Source organism: Mercenaria mercenaria, chromosome 9 (assembly GCF_021730395.1).
Source record: "Mercenaria mercenaria strain notata chromosome 9, MADL_Memer_1, whole genome shotgun sequence".
Taxonomy (NCBI): domain Eukaryota; kingdom Metazoa; phylum Mollusca; class Bivalvia; order Venerida; family Veneridae; genus Mercenaria; species Mercenaria mercenaria.
The window spans coordinates 9629785-9650103 of record NC_069369.1 but is presented as its reverse complement, the minus strand read 5'-3'; the positions used below and the strand labels follow the sequence as shown (position 1 = coordinate 9650103).

The 20319-nt window shown below is 33.8% G+C and overlaps 1 protein-coding gene across 4 annotated transcripts in view; it reads left to right on the top strand.

Moving 5' to 3' along the window:
- LOC123546441 (tyrosine-protein kinase receptor torso-like) overlaps nucleotides 1–20319 on the top strand; it is a 149074-nt gene that overhangs the window by 11040 nt on the left and 117715 nt on the right. The window lies entirely within an intron of this gene.

The window sequence follows — 20319 nt, the reverse complement described above, 5'->3', positions numbered from 1 at the left end:
GTATATTTTACTCGATTAAATTTGGTCCAGCAAATATGTGTCGCCCGATCACACAGCTCAAACTATGGACCGATGATTGAATATACAGTCCTTTAATAATATATTATTTTCATCAAACGTATAAAAAGTGGATCGTCGTTTTCTTTTTATTGAGACAATTAATCAACATAAAAAGATTTTCGACGTAACTTCTGTAATTATGTACCATGTCGGCGAGTAATGACAAGTTTATGTAAATAATATGCTTTTTATCTTCGCCTGAAATACTACCATTAATAATTCTTTAAAAATCAGCTTTAAAGGCACGGACCTCCAGATATCTTACTTTATAATTTTAATGTTTCTAAACTTTCTTAAAAATGCAAGTCAAGAAAACAAAACATGCCTGTGTTGGATATCAAACTTGGGTCGCCGCGCCAATAAACATTTTCCTGCCTTCTTGACCAATATACCAACGAACAGTCGTTAAATATATAGCTTAATAATTAAGGCAGTTTACCTCCGATACCCCGTTATAAACGCTTTTCAAATAAATAGTAAGAAACGAATCCTTATATATTTCCATAGCTTATAATCTTTCGGTAATTTAGTTCCAGCGCCTTCTTAGGCCATACCAAATTGATTTGTCGTTCGTCGGAAATACCGCTTCAATAATTTCATTCCCGAAAAAAAAAATCACCCGCCCGCACGTACATAAAAATCTCCGAAAATTTTTTTTTCTGATTACGCGGTCCGGAATGATAACGGAAAAACAGGTTTTATCGCTGTTTTAATGCGTCAGAGTGATATTGATCGGAATTCATGCGTCCGTAATACATGTAGTTGATGACCCAAACTCAAAAGGAATTATGGTGTTGTTCATCATTTGTTTTAAATCTGGAGTGTCTGTGCTAGTGCCACACATGGCCTTCGATGTGCCGGTAGGTGATGTAGTAGGCACGTTCTACGATTGTTCAATACAGTGAAAAGAACAAAGCCCGACTTGTGAGACGTGCACGGGGATTCAATTAAAAATATTTGGATAAAACAAAGAAATATTGTTCAGAAGTTTTCAAACCATTTGCTATCAGTTGTTTAGTTCAATATGTTAGATCTAGAGCCAAAGCCAAGTGCTATCTTAAAGAAAAACGTTTGTTCTCAGATCCTGACCGATCCGTCAAATTAATTGTCTCGGGGCCCAAATCTTTTTTAACGTAACTTCTTTAGTACGGCAGTCAGATATTCTATCAAAATGCATATATTCAATTAAAAAAAAAGTTTAGCTTTTCAAATAAGTAGATAATCTAGTGTAGATATAAAAATAATTGTTGTCCTATTGTAACCCAAATTTTCCCTGTTTGTATATTAATTGGCTGTGAATTGATTGAAAGAAAGAAACTGAAAAAAAAACAGACCTTCCCAACTCAAAATTTCTCGGTCAATCAAAGCACAACAAATAACACTTTTAAGAGTGGCCATATTGGGATCATTCTTTGTCCGTCTTTTATCATTTTTGACTGAAATGAACCTCTACAACAAAAACTTTAGCTAGCCTGATCTGTTAAGAAATTATTCCAATGGGATTCGAGCAATGTCGAAGCATTTGTGTGCCCAACTCCGTTTGGTCTCATTGGTCAAGTAATTTATTACTTTCCCCTCACCTCTACCGTTTGGAGTTTCACTAGGGGCACAAAAATGCTCATGTGTCGAAGCCATCTAACTGGGTTTCAGAAGATATGTTATTCCACTCGGGTGCCTGTTTTGTCTTAAATATTCCTCATCCTCTGCCGTTAAATGAGCACGCCTTCAGATTAATGTAGAACAATCAAAATTAAAAATAAGACAATTATAAATATAAAATAAAAACAAAGTGATTCAGTGAGTTTTGGCAAGAATTTATTTGCAAAATCATTCATGTAGTCTTTTAAACATATAGAAATGCTATCTACTGTGTTAGTCACACTGTAAATGTTTGATTTCTGTGTTAATCTTAAAGAAATGTTAACTTCATGTATAATTATAACCGCCTCCTCTAGGGTCCAAGCTGTGAAAAAACAATACCCGCTCGCTCCATGTAAAATCTACCCGCCTCTGAAAAAAGCCAAAATTGAGAAAAAAAAATTTCGCTCGCTCGCTCGCTCGCTCCCATTTTTTTTATTGAAAATTTTCCGAAGAACTATTAATCAATTTGGTATGGCCTTAAGAAATTTTGCAATAATCTTCTGATATCTAGAAAAAAATGTTGTCATACGATATTGAGGTCAGTGCCTTTAAGGTAACAGCATCAGATTAAATACAATACGGTTGAACAAAAGGTGACCTGATCAATGTCATCTCTAATTTGATTGACCTATTCACGTTTTAGAACGATTAGCGTAAGGTCAACAGTTATAAATACCGCAGACTAAAATGATATATCAGATGCCTACTTCTAGCCTCTGTTTATAAATTAACACTTAAACAAGAACATATATTCTGATATTGGATACTGGTTTACTAAACCTGATACGGTTAGTACCACGCCAACTCCTCTCCAGTTTTAATGTACATATACTATACATAACAGCAAATATATTGTTGGAAACGGCAAATAATCAAACTAGAAGAAGAAGTAAAAAAACACACACACAACATAGTGTTCAATTTGGTCTTGAATATATCATTAATTGAATATTTTTGATAACTGAAAAATAAATGAATACTTAAAGAAGTTTTGCACTACTTTATAGTTTTTACAACATGTTTATAGTACGACAGAGCATCGAGCCATACTATGATAGGTTTCAAACATCGGAGTATGGCATGCTTTGAGTCTTTACATCATTTTGTAAAGGTAATTTGCATATTTAATTATCGTCTTAAGCATGATGATTATCAGCTCTAGAGGACAATCGGTATCGTTATTATTTATTCAATATTCGTGTCTTTTAATCTTTTAAACTCGTTGCTTTATCGAACGGAACCCTGAAAACCACCACTTATTTCACAGCAGTCATTTTCAGCTTCGTCTACGATTATGAAATAAATCAGAAATAAAAGTAATGAACGTAATATTACCGTCTGAGAGATATACTTCATATTTCTGACATATCGTTAATCGCCTAAAGGCTCAAAAATAAGTGGTTGGTGGGAAATTTCATTTTCGTATTACGTATATGAATATATCGAAAGTTCAAGAAGAAAATCAATTTATTGTTATATATTGTTCGTTGAAGCTCATTTTACCATTTATCATTCACGTTTCGTGATTAACAATTATCAGTTTCCGTTTAAGCAATGTTCAGTTCCGGTATACATGTGAAGCCTATGTCCTTATCGGAACATATCTGATAAGCGTACGTGTTATCAAATACAAGTTATAACAAGCTAAAGCATAGCAAAAGTCCCTTCTAGGGCACAACCATATAAATATATAATGATCATCTTGTAAAATTTTGGTTGCAATGTCTGTTTTAAATATTGGTCATCAGTGTGTGGAGCCCCAGGATCGGACACAAGGACAAGATCATTCTACCTTATTGACATTCCGTATCCCCCCGTTTAAGCGACCCCGGGGGCGTTACATTTTGTACCAAAATACAAAAAAAAAACCTAAATTTGAAAAAGAACTATGTTGTTTTCTACTGCCTAAAATGTCAAGTCATATTAAGATGTTTGGCATTGTTTCAACAAAGCCACTTTTCCATCCTCGGGTATAGTAATATGTAATCCGCGGAGCGAGTTCAGTCAGAGAGTCGCCTCAATTGGGAAAGAATAATTTTAACGTCAGAGGTTATTTCTAAGGTCACGGAGTTTGATTTGCCAGCTTGTATGACAATAGCTTTCGAGGTCAGTTGCTCAGTCAAGTGTGACTTACCGATTCAAAGTGTTCCTTCTCAACTGATCATTATATTACCATTGTATCTAAGTGTGTAGTAATAACATCGCAAAACAAGCAGGTTGCAGTAAATGTTTGTTAACCGTTAGCCTGCTGGTGGCAATTGATTCTGCCTTTGCGACCAGTGCAGACCAAGATCATGGTCTGCACTGTTCGCCATTCAATCAGTATTTTTTGGTAAGCACCCCTTTTAACAGTTAATGGTACTTTCCAAATTGAAAGATGGACCAGTCCATTTTAGAAATTTAGCAGGCTAAGGGTTAAGAAACTATGTCTGCATAGTTCTCGTCACAACCTTAAAAATCAGATTTATAAAGCCTAACGTGGCTTTCAGTCGTAAATATATACGTTACAAACTCGATAATTTACGTCTTTTTTTAACTGAACTGAAGTTGATAGTCAGTTTAGAAGAAAAAGAAAAAATATCTGAAATATGTATATTCAAGAGAGTAACCATGACGGCGTCGTGTGCTGAAAAGTATGAAATGATGTTATCCTCGACAGTGTATAAAGATGATTATCAAAAAGTACATTATTGTCAATTATGATTAAGCAGAAATTGCACAATGCATCATATACACTAGACTGATTGTTGACTGGCGCAATTAAAGTGACACAAATGGGATTTCTAAGCTTTCTGCAATTCAGTTTCAGCGTTTATGTTACCTACAACGTCAAGATGGCTCACAAATGTTTCTAACTCTTTGTGCAGATTCATAGTGACCTCAAGTGGTGTTAAAGTCTTCGTTTGAACCGTCATATGCTCGAATATAACATTTACTTGCGATATAAAAACATTTTTCCTTATTTTTTTCTTTAAATATATAAGCCTCTTCTATTTATGTTACAAAAAGAATTTAGAGTGTGTTAATATGAATTTTATAGATGTTTAAAATATCTTGATCAGATATTAATGTATAATCAAAACATTATTTTGGTATTTTGTTCAGCCATTTAGGACATGAAACAGTTTTAAAAGTTCACTTTTGACTTTCTTTAATAATGGAATTTGATAAAACTCTCATGATATCTTAGTCAGCAAAAAAAAAACAACATCTCCAAGTATGAAAAATAAGCTTACAAAAATTAAAACTTTCCAAGTTATTCATGGGTCAGATTTTTATACTGTGAAAAATGCACTTTTGTCCATCAATATCTCAAAACTTCAGAATATCCTACTGCCACCTACGGATGCCTTTACGATGATATACATGTAGATCTCCTTTTGGAATCTTGCATAATAACAGCGCAATATCGGAAAAAAAATTATCAAGGATAGTAGGTATCCAACAGCAATTTCTTCAGAATATTTGGCGTACGTGATAGCTAGCATACAAGGATAAGTATAAATCCTCTTATAAAGCTGGAATACTTTGTTTATTTGATTATAAAGAATGATTACACGGCATGTCTTCTGACTGGCAGAGGGTTTTCTTTTCTAGCTGTTCTGGATAACACCTACATGTATAGGTGATCATCATGCTCTAATCTGTAATATTTGGACGCATAGAAAGCAACTAAGCAATTTATTAGCAGAATAGTTTTACTGAGCATAAGTTTCTTTTACTAAATCATTTTAATATTGATTAATCACATCTTATCCTATCTTCCGTAACAGAAAATCATAACGGCCAAAGATATTAATATGACATTACCTGTAGTTAAAACTAAATGAACACCGTCACTTGATATCACGTTGACAGCCATTTATTGCGGTCTGATACCTGATACTTAGTTGTAGGTAAGTCGGTATGCAAATATCATATACTACATATGTTTTACAAATCAATAATTCTCGAAACATGCGAAATACTCACGTTTGTGGAATTTAGGCGAACGCTTAAATTACTAGAATGAATTGTAAAAAGAGCATACCTTCAACTTTCTACAGGTACCTGAATGCTAGAGTAGTACACAGACCACACTTTACTTACATACAAGATAAATGTATATAAATCATCTTAATATAAAAGAGCTAAATTTGAAATTCATAAAAGTATAATGTAGATGGCATATACTAAATATTTGCAGTTGTAATTTCTATAGTCATAAATGTCAAGCTTGTCTTAATATCGCTTTGAGAACCATCAGACTATGGCTTATGGCTTATGGCTTGCACTTTATCAACAATGAGCAGTGTTTAGGCTCTTCTTTATTTTTAAAAAGAAGTGTTCAGTTTTATAAATGTCTGTCTATAAACCAAGATGTCGCTTACAGACTCATTATAAAAACATGTAAATTAGCTAGTCTGTTTAGCAGTAAAATCAAAATGCAGTAATATTAATGCAGATATTTTATGAGCATGTAGTATATACGTTGGGAAGCTGTCAAATGTGTTAGTAAAGCGGTGAAATTGATGAAATTTAGCTGGAAATGAGCTGTACTTTACATATTGATTAATGTATTTTGTCTAGACCACTTGACTTATGTTCATTTGATATATATTTATATTCCCTTTTTGTTTTGTTTTTTAAAAAAAGGATTATATTTGAAGTGAAATACCTGTCGATTCAAAACCGGATGCTGAAAACAAAACGACATTGTTTAGGACGACTAAAATAACCAAATAAAATATGTAGAAAAGTACATTGCAGTCACCGAAATAACGATTGAGTTAACGGTAGGTGCAACACCTCTTGTGGCACATAGCGCCACCTTAATTGGAAAAAAGTCTCATAGTTCGTGCTAGAGTGCTACATCATGATATCGTATTATGATTTATATCATATATATCTACACAACAAATGGTATATAGAACTTGTGTAGTATTTTTGCTGCCTATAATAGGTAAATATTGTAATCTTTGTTAGACTAAAATATTGTGAATCTTCCAGCTATCAAACTGCATACTTTAGCTCTATTTGGATAGTATGGTATCATATGTTTTCGGTTTTACAACTAAGAAATCAAATTTATAGAAACATGTACAATCAAAAGCCCACAATTGAATGAACAAAATTAGCCGAACAGCAGTTGGCATCATTGAGGCAGCAGAACTATTTTGACAATGATCCTCTTTAAAGCTCTTTTTTATCACAGACATCTACCTTCCACGCAAGTCACATATATTTGTCATTTCTGTATAAAATAACACCACTTGTGTACGTAATTAAATAAATATTCTAAGATGGCTTGATTTGAAAAATATATTGCCCTGTTTATTCTGCGATAAACTACGGTCGAAGCGAGAATCTGTACGAGAGCTCTAGGTATTATGACGACAACTTGTCGGATGACATCCGGTTTATTGCTACTAGGATGAATGAAGTCAAACATAAGTTTCTTTCAGAAATCAAAAGCACACCCTTGTGACCTACATTTTCCTACCACATAAACTTCGTGAAAATCACTTGAATACTGGAATATAATACAGCGATGCTTCAAGACGACATGTGGACATTTTAGACCCTCTCTGAATTATTGTCTTCGCAACACTATCTGCAAATCTGCTCAGTCTATCTCTTTCCGGTATAGTTTATAAAAACATAGATAAATAAATATCTTACAAAGGTGGTCTAAACTCAACATAAAATACTTCAAATGCTATGCCTTTTCTACATTCATTTAATAATAAAATACTTAGACATTAAACACATTGCCTTGGCCTAATCTATATCACTTTCAGTTTGTAACTAGAATCTTGTATTTTCTCAACTTTTTCATGCAAATTATGTATAACTACCATCATAAAAAATACAGTTATTATGTGGAGCATCTTTAAAAGGACTTTTTTTGTGGTTTATTTTCTAATTTACCACGTTTCATCGTTCCGATGCTAAGATATTTAAACACTCGGGCGTTTACAATTCCAGCAGTGCTGAACTCTCAACCGTGATAATTCAGTCGACAAACCAACCGCAGATCTTGATAATTTGTTAAAACAAGTACTTATGAAATGGCATGATGCAGGACGGGTGTTCTGGCAGTTGTGATGTAAGCTTTATAACTTTATCATAACTGATCGGAGTTATGCAGGGATACATTAGTAAAAACGTCTTTTTCAACATTTGAAATGAAAAAAAATGCAGATGGGTATCTCTGTTATCGAGGTTCAAAGTTTAGCATGGTACTATCGAATCCACTGACCCTTTATTTTCACTGTACAGCTGTGAAAGGCGCATATGTGGCTATCCGGTACGTAGCTCCACATTTTGGTAACTTATTTTGAAAATTTACATGCACTGCATTTGAAATAATTATCAGAATGTTAAATGTCACTTTTTTTTTATCTTAAATCTTATAAAACATCAAATTGATAAAAAATCAACTTAGAAAGAGATGTATTATAAAATGTTCAATGTGAAATACACTAATTTAACAGATATAAGTTACAATCTTACAACAGTAATTCAGGCCATCAAAATTAATTTTAAGCGGCCCAGAACTTAGAGTTCAAAGATTTTACGTGAAAAAAAGAAGTTTTGAGCAATTCGATGCGTTAATCTGGCATAGCGCATGATTGTGCTAATGATAATCTCTTTTACAAACTATAGCATTACGCTATGTGTAATATATTTTAACTGAAAGATTATCAAACCACTTTAACATTCACAGTGAATTCGGCTGTATCTAGTTTGTACGCCCTATAAGTTTATACAGTATATAGATAATCTGAAAGTCTAACTGAAGTAAGTAGTGTGTTCTACAGGCAGAAATTTATAATATTTATGAGTTTTCAATGATACTCAATATGTTACGCAGATACTAAAACCTAAGAATATACTAACTCAATATAGATATGTGAGGGTTAGTATGGAAATCGCCATTAAAAGCTACAAAATGTAGATGCAAATGTTTCCATTGAACATTTCTATTATACCTGTATATGATATTGTTTAAACCTTTCTATTGATGTTTTAATCAGTTATAAAGTTATATATGTTACAAGGTTAGTATTATAACTTTCGGAACATCCCTAGTATGTGTTAATGTTTTACTGTAATTATTTAACAGTAGTGTTAAAATCTATTCAAGTTACTTAGTACATTTGAGTTTATACATATTTGTATGTGTATCAATTGTGTTTCGTTCCTATTCTTGTAAAGTGTAATTATATTCAGTTAAATGAAACAAGCGTAGCATATCTATATACATATATGCTGATAATGATCAGTCAAATGCAAAGTGTAAAAATAAGTTTCAGATAAAACTAGTTGTATATATGGGTTACAAACATCATTTGTAGGACCTCGAAGACTCAGAAATGAGTATGGCTTAATACTAAACGTGCAGTGCAATAAAACACAATATAATATAAACATATAACAAACAGTTATAATCAATTAAAACAAGAAAATACCTCGAAACATAGTCCTGTTTTTTCTGCTGAATTGCACTTTTACAATTAAGCTGAAATAGGTATGTATAGTTTCCTGTTTAACGCTAGCACAGGAGTATGTAAGATGTTGGATACATGCATTTTATCCTTGAAAAGACATTTACATATTTACATGTCATTTGCCCAAAATCCACATCATTATTAAAAAGTGTTTTTAAATTACACGATAAACAGTGCAGACATTTATCATCAAAGCAACATTTGTACAAAGATCTGGCAAAGTTGTCATAAAATTGAACGCAGTTTTACAGTTTATAAATCTTAACAATGATATATCTGCTTTGCAAATGATTTATTGTACAAACAAATATCGTTTTGCTTGAAGAAAATTTGTATTGTTTTTAGATATGTAAATATATATTAAGATGTATTATTTTAATTATCAAAATATCCACAGTTTACTTCGCAAAATTAATTAAGATCTCGCTTATTATTAACTTCCGTCTTGATATCTATATCGAAATTAAACTACTGTTTTTTTTTTTATCTGTTACAAAAAAAAAAAACGAATAAAGGCACTTTCCCACTTATTTGTCGACAACTTTTAATATATGCCTGTGATTTAATTTTGCAGTTCATACACATTAGAACAAATAAACATTGCATACTTCATTATGTATAAATCCCATAACAGGTTTATAGTGCGCAGGGCAGTGTAAACCGGGTTAAAATGGGAACCGTGATGTAGATATTCTGTAAACAATATTCAGTCGAATTTTTTAAACAGGAAAGCTATTTATTTGATACAAATGGTTGGATTGCATTATGGTACATTTAATTAGAAATGATATCAATAAACCTTCTCTAATATTTCTGTAATACTAGTACGCTTACTTCAGTCTTGTTAACCAACTGTTTAATTATTCATATGACCGCATGACTGAACTTTATTAATTGTTATTTTAGTACATGTACGACGTACCAGTACAAGATTAACAACTTTATTGTATTATGCCGAGAGCGCAGATTTTTCCATTGTGGGTGGGAACCTCCTACGTATAATAATATAACAGCATTATGGTCATAAATAAAAACTGTCCAGATTGATAAATTATTGCCTACCCAGCGGGGAAAATATACAATACTCCGATGACGTGCTTTCAAAATAGTTTAGTGACGTCACATTTGTACTATTCATGTTATGGAGTTATAAAAATATACATAATGCTGGATATTTGTCATTTTATAATATCATTTAAAATGAGAAGAAATAAAAAGGATCTTACATGCCTGCCTGACAAGGACATGTGCTTTTGCAACGCATGTGTAAGACACCACGCTAAAGCTGGGTTTCTCGTCGTTCCACGCTGTCCCGCGGGTAGGTATAACCCTGTCTTACACAGGCAGGCATGTGAGATCTTTATAAGCGAACAGAACACGAGAGGAACATGTTAGGGAAAATTACTTCCTAATATTTATTGTATACACTAGTCAAAAACTTACAAAGTGTTTTAAAATCAATTTTATGCACAAGTAGGTGATTACGATCCGCTGTAGAGCACATTCGCCATCATTCTTGGTACCTTCATATGGTGTCTTGTAATCACGTTACACTTCTTCACCTAATGGGATTCTTCACCTAGATTTCTGATGTCTACTGTTCATTTGTGACAAGCCTAAGATTAGGAAGTAATACAGAAATAATTTTGTTTAAGAAGCGTCATATTTCTACAAGATTTATTTGATATTTTATTACATACTCCTTTTTTAAGTCCGTTAAGTTAAAACGAAATCACAAAAGTCAATATGTATCCTTTTTGAATTTTAATTCAAATTTCGCTTTGGGTGCTTGACTTTATTTGTGACGTCATTATCACGTGTGGTCATGTTGAAATGTTGATTAACGACGGTTCCCATCGAGTCGAACAGTATTATCGTTGCGCACATATTTCTCGACCAACAAATATTGCTTATTGTTTGAATGGGCCTTCAGAAATTCACTTATCCTTTAATGTATGTCTTCTCGAAATGTAATCTCAAGGATATATCCAACGAACTAGTATCTTTGTCAGTTTGGCATTCATTGAAGCTTAATCATCCAGTAGAGTAATTACAATTTTACTAATATAAAAATCGATACTCATTGAGATAGTGTGTCATTTGTCGTTGTTTAATGACCTATTATTTGCAGGAACTCTGAATAGTTCTCGTCTGGGCAAATGTCCCTTCCAGGTTACGTTATCAGAGAATCTGCTGGTTCATGACCGAAATACAATTAAGGACTTACTATTAACTTAGCATTTAACTGTTCATATTACCTAAATGTGTAATAATAACACCATAAAACAAGTGCATCTCATTAAACTAATGTTCTTTTATAAACTCCAAAAGTATTCTCTCTAAAGTGTTCAAAAGTAGGTATTTCTTACGTTTGTTTTACAATGTTACTGGTATTCCATTGAGAAATACATAAATGTTAAAATGTTACTCTGATGTTACCGTCAGCAGTATACATGAATTGTCAATCAGTACTACATGTTCAAAACCGTATCTTGTACGCTAGTAAAGTGTTTATTTGTCACATTTCTATGAAACAAATGCCTTTTCTAAGATTTCTGCAATGCATCTTCTGTGTTTATGTTACTTGTAACCCCAAATGATGTTTGCTTTTGTCATAAAGATTCAGAACAATCTCAATTGTTTATGGTATTTCATGTTTTTAAAAATGCAAAATAAAGATCTTTCTTTGAAGCACGTTTTCTTATAGTAGCGTACTTAGACGAAACATTCCGATCGTAATATGTTGACGCATAACATCAAAGTTCCTACAGAATGTATTGAAACGAAGCGCGGGAATTACCACACGTAAACGGAAGTTACGTCATGACGTTAATTGTAACTTTTGTAGCGTAACGTCTTGTATTTTCCATAAAATGTCATATTTAGGAAAACTAATCTCCTGAAATAAACAAATGTTCCATTTACAAAGCTTGAGGCCATCAAGTGTATTTCTTTACTAATTTCGTGCACGAACAAAGTTAAAATTTAAATAATTGTATCTGAAAGTGTCTTAATTCAAACTTCTATAATTATTTCGTCGATACCACTGGGTACATCTACATGAAACGGTAAGTTATAGATGGTCATTGAGCAGACATTAACATAGCATATTATTTGCCCTAAACCGCATATCCATTATTTAAATCATACGATAAACAGTGTATACCTAGTGCAACTTTTGTACAAAGGTCATGCTGTGTTAACGCTTTTTACCATTAACAATTCTATCAGAATAATATTTCTGCATTACAGATCTATTTGACAAACAAATATCGTTATGCCTGCAGCAATACTTTTTAAGGGTTGTCAGTGACATTTAAGCAATATTTTATGACATTTTTCAGTTTTCATATGTTCAGTTATAGGTTTATTTAATGAACAAAAATACCAGATCCCTATTAAAAATATATATCTTATTACTTTTTATAAATGTACTCTATGTAAATCTTTGACAACTTTAATACAATAGTGCTTTTATCCATATTATTCCTTTCGGCAAAATATGTTTATTTAATTTATACTTTTGCTAAAATAACTCTATCTTGGTTGGGCAACCAGGATAGGAAAATGTTAGATTTTAAAACTTAAATACTCGCATTTTCAGTGGAAATCTGATGTGTATTAAGGTATTAGGCCCATAATAGAGTACCTTCTTTTTGAAGAGTATTCAATTCCTACCATTAACCTACTTTGACTGCAATTTTCAGGGGTGCGTAGGTTCAAGTCCCACTGGGACCAACTTTTTTCCCCTTATTTTCCTTTTTTCTAGTAAGTTTTCACTTCTTTCAAGACTTGTTATTGATTTATTGCATAAAAGTGGAAAAAAAAACATTTGATAAGCGATTTCTTGCTGTTCAAAGTGAATTTACCTCTGAAACAAAAGGGGTAGAGTTAGACATCTTTAAAAATACTGAGTTACATACGGTAAAAGTTCTTTATTTTGCCTTCATTCTTTAGATTACATATTGTGGTAGGTTTTACTTCTGCCCCAAGGTTATTTTTGAATGAAGTGAGCAAAATTCAAAACAGACCCACAGCATTGGACCTTAATTTTTCAATGTTGGAGTTAGAATTCTGTCTCATTAGATCCGTTTACTTGAGGCACCCTAGAAAAAATGACATTGACAGTTTTATTTTAAGTTTTATAATTGTTTACCAATAGTTTGATGTTTCTTTCATAAAAAATAATGGTATAATGAATTCTCTGCAAGCGTTTTAGATAAAGGCCATCACTTTGAAATTTGTCTCTACTTGAGCGTGAGGAAATACCATGAATTACACAAAATTTATAAAAAAACGGCACGGTAAAAGTTTTTAAAAATTTGCAACACAATGTAAAGCACGGTCAACTGTAAGAATATACCAAGCAAATGCCATTTTTTAAACATTACTATTAGGGACCTAATACCTTAAGAACAAGGTGAACACATATTAGAATAAATGGCCAGTTAATTAAGTTTAAAACAATTTTATTTGCAGACAAAAATCTGATTAATCACCTTTATGGCACAAAATATCCATGATAGCTGTTATTGTAAAAATTAATTTAGATCTCGTGCCCTCCGTTACCTAATGGTACATATCAGTGACCTGTCATCGATGTGGGTTTGCAATCTCACTTTGGTTCCAAGGTGAGATAGTCATCCCGCAGGCTTGTGGTAGGTCGGTGGTTCTACCCAAGTGTCTGCCCATGCCTTTTACAATGTCCGCCAACACCAAGAGGTAGAAACGTCCCCTACAACGTGTCGGGAGTGACTCTGAACGCATGAAAATTAGTTCTATTCTACCAATATGTAGACAGAAAGTTTTTATTTGATGATGTTTAGCAGTATGCAAATTGATGACTATGAGTGCATCTTAATTTGTACAGCAATAAAAAAAAACAAGAAATGACGCTCTTTCTCTCTTTCCCCCCCCCCCCCCCCCCCCCCCACACACACACCTTTGGTTAGTTTTTCCTTTACCCCTGTAGCTTTTGTACACAAGCCAAATAAAAAAGTGTTGTTTTTTTCTTTCCGTAGCTCGAAGGTCAAGGTCACATTTAGAAGTCGAAAGTTAACAAGTGTCCGGTTCATAACTCTACCATTCATCAAGGGATTTTGAAATAACTTGGCATAAATGTTCCCCATAATGATAGGATATGCCTTGCGCACGATCCAGACCCCTAGCCCTAAGGTCAAGGTCACACTTAGAGGTTACAGGTTAACATTGTTTGTTTCTTGTCCGATCCATAACTATAATAAGATGACATGTCATGTCATGCACTAGACCCAAGCCCTATTGTTCCAAGGTCAAGGTCACACTGAGAAGTCAAAGGTTAACATGGTCTTTTTCTTGTCTGGTCTATAACGGCCATTTATCAAAGGATTTGAAATAATTTGACACAGATGTTAACCATATAGAGAAGGCGTGTCGCGCTTATGACCCGGGTCTCTCAGGTCAAGGTCACAAAAGGATTCATACCTAAATTATTCTGGCATATTTTGCGCAGACAACTGTAGCATTCTTGGGCACAGCTCTTGTTTCTTATCTTTAAAAGCATTTCAAAGCATTCAACAGATATTTTAAAATACTTAACCTCTTCATGAACTATATGATATTTAGTTATGATTTGTAAACAGTGTTAGTATGTTGCCCAATTGCTTAAAATATGTTGTATTGGCATGCAATATGTTTTTGTGAAAAATGTCCCTATGCGAGTGGCTTTGGTAGGTCTGTCTCAGATTCTTGTTCTAAAGTAACTAGCTATTTCCCTGTACATTCAAATTGTTCCCTTTGAAACTCTAGTTACAATAGATTTCAGATTAATTGCCCCTCAACTTCGTTTCATTGTGTGTTTTTTACAACTACTCATTGTGTATGAACGCAACTTACAAACTGGATCGTGGTATAAAGGCCGGGTATACTGATCTGTTAATTGACTAACGTTACATAACTGAATTACTATTTGATAAATAAGGCTTGAAATTCCACACAACACAACCGCAATTGCCAATTATCTAGCACGGACAAAATATACATAATAACAATCTATCACAAACCGTGCCTTGTTAGCGTGTTCCCAGATCAGTCTAAGATAATATATTAAGTTAATTTCCCGAAGTGGAAACAAAACCTAATAGAGCTTGACCTGTAAGCTGACAATTCGTAAGGCAAAGACTGACATATTTATGGACAAAAATGACATAAGAGCTCTATTTGGTAATTACATGATACTTTCTTGATGGTATCTGCAGACAACAATCTATCAACGACAACTTAAAGAGTGAAAATTAGGCCAGCAGCCCTATCGAGTTGATATTCTGTAAGCGTAAAATTAGTTTATGCTCCATTTCAATGAAATGGACACGCTGTTTAAAAAGATGCCGTGGTAATTCGCTTGCTGAATATCTATTGTTGCGCGAAAGAACCTTGTGTACTTGAGCCTTGTTTGTATCATAAAATGTCCCCTCTGCTTCTTTGATAAAATGTCCCCTCTGCTTCATTAGCCTGGTAGTTAAACGCTCACTTCGAGAGCGATAGGTCAGGTGTTCGCTCCCTGACCACGTCAAAACAAAGACGTGAACAACGGCACTAGTAGCTTCCCCGTTTTTGTCTCAGTGTTAAGAGGATTGGTTGTTCTAGGACCGATCAGCCAAGTGTCAGTATAATGTGACTGGGTGGGCTATCATGTCATTTTTCTGTGAGGCAGAACGATAAAGTTGGGCATTTTGCTTAATGATACATGTTAACACCAAGTGACTAAAACTGTTGAACAGTCACACATTTTAACATAACCTCAGAAAAAGACATTTGATTTTTCGTCTATATTCTGTACGTAGCTTGTGCTATTGTTTAACTTTAGGAATGATATAACCAGTGCTTGGAAGCATTAACTGATATGTTTTATTAAATTTCTCACAAAACATATCAATCTTGGAAGCAATTCAACTCATTTCTATTAAATTTAAATGTTCTCACTCAACATAATTCGTATGTAATATTATTATTCTTGAAATTGTATTCCTGAAACGATACGCAAAAGTTTATTTCGTGTCAAGTTCGCATTTACATTTAGCCTGCTAAATTTCTAAAATGGACCAGTCTATCATTCATTTTGGGCAATACCATTTATTATTTGAAGGGGTGTTCACCGAAAATGTATAGAATGAATAGCGAACAGGTTAAAGAGAAACAGAAAATTTGAGTTTAAAAACAGAACGTATTATCCGTTTCCAGGAACAATAGACTGGTAATAAAGGTTGTACCGGAAGTACTTGTGTAATGTATTTTTAATACAGCAGTTCGCTCTGTATGTTCATTTGGTCTCGGCTACCAGCATACATAACGTGTTTCTGTAGATGTTAATACACAGTAAACGTGTATTATCCCTATAACGAAGAGAAATTTGTAACGACCTGAATGGCTATCCGAAATGGCACGCATTCCATCATATACAATGGTTTATTAGTACTTCACGTGACAACTGCCAAACGTGTTTCTGAAAACAAAAGTACAATTGATGGTCATCTTCGGGTTATACGTCTATTTCTGTTAGATCTCTATCACTGGTTTCGTTAGTCCATTTTGCCATTCCCAGAACAGTACAAACATTGATGTAGATTTCCTACGAGTTCTTGGAAAAGAAATATTAATGTATATTATTTGTCACAAAGCTTGATGAAAAAGATTCTGTCATTACTGTAGGCAAACTTTATGTTATTTTTTCCTGAGCAATCGGTTCGTGAATGATTGTTTGTGTCTGTGAGATAAAGTGTAGTTATTTGAGCGATGCAGTAGTCTTCCATTATTTATGATTGGTAGGAGATTATTAAAACCTCTACAGAAGTAAGTCAAATGAACAAACACGGTTTTCGCTGATCTTTAAGTAAGGCTGTTTTGTAGACAGATAGCACAATCATACTATGAAAGCATGCTTAGACTGACGATATAATTGGGTAAAAGATATAGCAAGAAGCAGAATACGACATTCTGTCATAGAAATAGGACACAGACTAAATACCAAGGGAAAACCTCTTTCAGAATAATTCAAACATTAACGCATATTAACTGTCTGAATCTCCTGTATCAGTTATGTCCACAAGGCACAACTGCCAGACATATTACAAAGCACTTTGTATAATTATACTGCTTTATTGTTATTAACATCATACACAATATGGTATGCTAACAAAACAATGTCATAACATCCTATTAATCACAACTGGCAATTATCTCAATTACTTCCTGTTACATAAATGGAATTAGAATTATTTTTAAAAATTCTTTCAAATCCTTAACTTTTAAAAGCGCTGTAATTATCGAGAATCAAATTCCGGTGATACCAGTGTAAGGGAATGTCGTCTGTGACACCGACAAAAACGTTTTTAGACATTCAAAGTCTGAAAAACTTATAGAATATCCAGTTAATAAACGTGTGTCAAATTCGTAGTATGAAAAAGTGATAGAATATCAATTTAATTAACTTGTATCAAATGCGAAGTAAGCAGACTGTAATATTAGATCATTCAACCACAAATTGAAATGCCATATGCCAATTGTTAACGTTGGATTTTATATATTTACACTGCCCTTTTGATAACAACGAGTCTGTAAAGGGCATTTTGGAAGACTATCAGCCTGTATGGTATCGTAGGTCAATATGTAAATACGCTTTGAAAACACAATAGTTGGGTAGGAAGTTTTCTTTACCAGGAACTTGTGTTAAACCAGTTTGAACGTCCAACCTACCGACAGCCAGGAATGTGCCGTTGATTTTATCCAGATTGTGTGCGATTTGTTTAATGCAAAGAAACCCATCTTTAGTTAAGTTAAACGGTAAATATTTTAGTTAACAGTGTCACACCTATCCGTGCAGAAAAATCCACCTTTGTGCTAATTAGTCTCTGAATGCAACTGCACTGGCATTCTAAACGTGCCTTCAAAAAACACGAGGAACTGTAGCCGACTGTACAAACAAACTTAACGTGATTTACCTCTTTTTGAGAAACCATTATTTAGTGCATATAGTACTACATGGTGTTGTGCAATAATCATATTTTGTGATTACGCAGTGTCCACTGAATGGATTTTGAAGAAACTTGGTCTGCTGTCTTCTACCAAGGCGGTCCCGCTTGGTTGCACATAGGGACCGTCAGACCTAAAAATTGAAAAGTCTTAAACCGCTGGTCTGATTTTGAATTCATTTCAAATATATGATCCTTATGTAACCTTCCACCAGGATTTTTCAAATTATTACACTTCGCCAAAAAACATGGCCGCCAGCGGCAGTCACCTTTCTCTGTATGTATAAAGTAGCAACTTAACAATCTTGTGCTTGAAGCTGATGGCCCAATTTTAAAATAATTTTACACAACTTGTCCTTGTGTGACCAGCTACCAAGTGTGTTCAAATTATTCCGATTCTTTTAAAACCGTTGCCGCCAGAGGGCGTTGTCACCTTCCCTATATGTATATAGTGGACAGCTAATCTACCTATTGAAAGCAGTACAGTAAAACAAATAGTACCTTGTTATTTAACCACATAAGAGATTTACAGATCAGTGCTGTGATTCTACTGGCCGCTGACCGCGTTAGACGGGGTTACGCTATATATATATATATATATATAGGGTCATAAAAAGAATTCCAATGGTCGTACTAGAAGCATGGTAACGTTAAATACAGGTGACCGCTAATGCATGTTAAACTGTATATATAATTTACAATTTTAATCTGTATATCGTATTATTTTTCAAATATTTTCCTCCCTATATTGTTGACATCTTTATTATTTCAAAATGAGAATGATCGGGTGGACATTTATACCAATATAAATGGATTTTACCTGTTAGTTAATGATTTGCAAACAAAATGCTATGCACATATCCTTAAATATTTGCATCTTATGTATATTCATGTCCTTACCAAAATTCTTATTGCGTCCATTAAAAATATCTATCCGATTATGAAGAACGCTTATTGAAATCATAAATCATCTCCATGACCTTTGTACGAATACTGGTTAATGATTTATCAGTTTAATAATAACCTGCTTCTAGTAAATTCACGTGTTTCCTAAACCGCGGTATGCGATTTATTTCTATAATTGCAGAAAAAAAAAGTTGGAGATATTTAACAGGACACGTAGTTTAGGGAAAATAGTATGAAAAATCGCCAAAAGTTAAAAAGGGTATTGTAATCAACAAAATAAAAATTTAAAGCTGAAATGGAAAACACTAGTGATGGGTAGATCAATCCAAAATGTATATTATTATTATTATTATACCAGATTTATATAGCGCCCTTTTCATGATAAACACGTTCAAAGGCGCTTTAAATATAGCAAACGCAGCCACACAGGGCACGAAATTCATCCTCTATTAGTACAGACACAGAGCGATTTGACCAAAGGGACAGAGTAAGATAAAGCCCCCAGAACAGATAGAGTAACCCTTTTTAGATACAGACTTATCCGGCTAACTAATCTGGCTCTTTGCGAATAGACAGTCTGGTTCTTTAACGTGCCCGGTGTATAGCACCGAAACACGCGAAGCCGTCTTTCCTTGGAAGAACCAGTACAGGCCTCTAAGTTAGGTGGGAGACACTCAAGAGCATCTCAGAAATTTCCAGTGTCTGAACCGGGATTCGAACCCCGGACCTCTGGATTGACAGTCAAGCGTGCTACCACTAGACCACCGACCCACCAATATACTAATATGGCTGAAGTCAAACCAAGACTTTGAGACAAAGAAGATCATCAACAGCGAAATACTGATAATGTATTTAGTTAGGCTTGATATTGAATCATTATTAAAGACCTGCTCCAGGCCTACCTTTTAATCTTAAATTGACACTGAAAAAGCATGAAAATTCTGACTTTGAACAGTGACGCCTGTCAAAATAGAGTCTATTTTATATAAAATTCTATATAAAATACCTGTGGTTTTGCGTGCTAAAGTGTGGCGCGCTGCCACTTAACTATTACCTATTGTAATCTTGGGTTGCATACACACAATAGAATTTGAATAGCCGCGGAGTAGGGCTTTAAGAGTTAGTTGAATACTGTTCATTAGTTTTAGCAAAATAGTCACAACGCCACAAAACTGTCAACCGTAAAACCTGTAAAATCTGCGCAACTATACAGG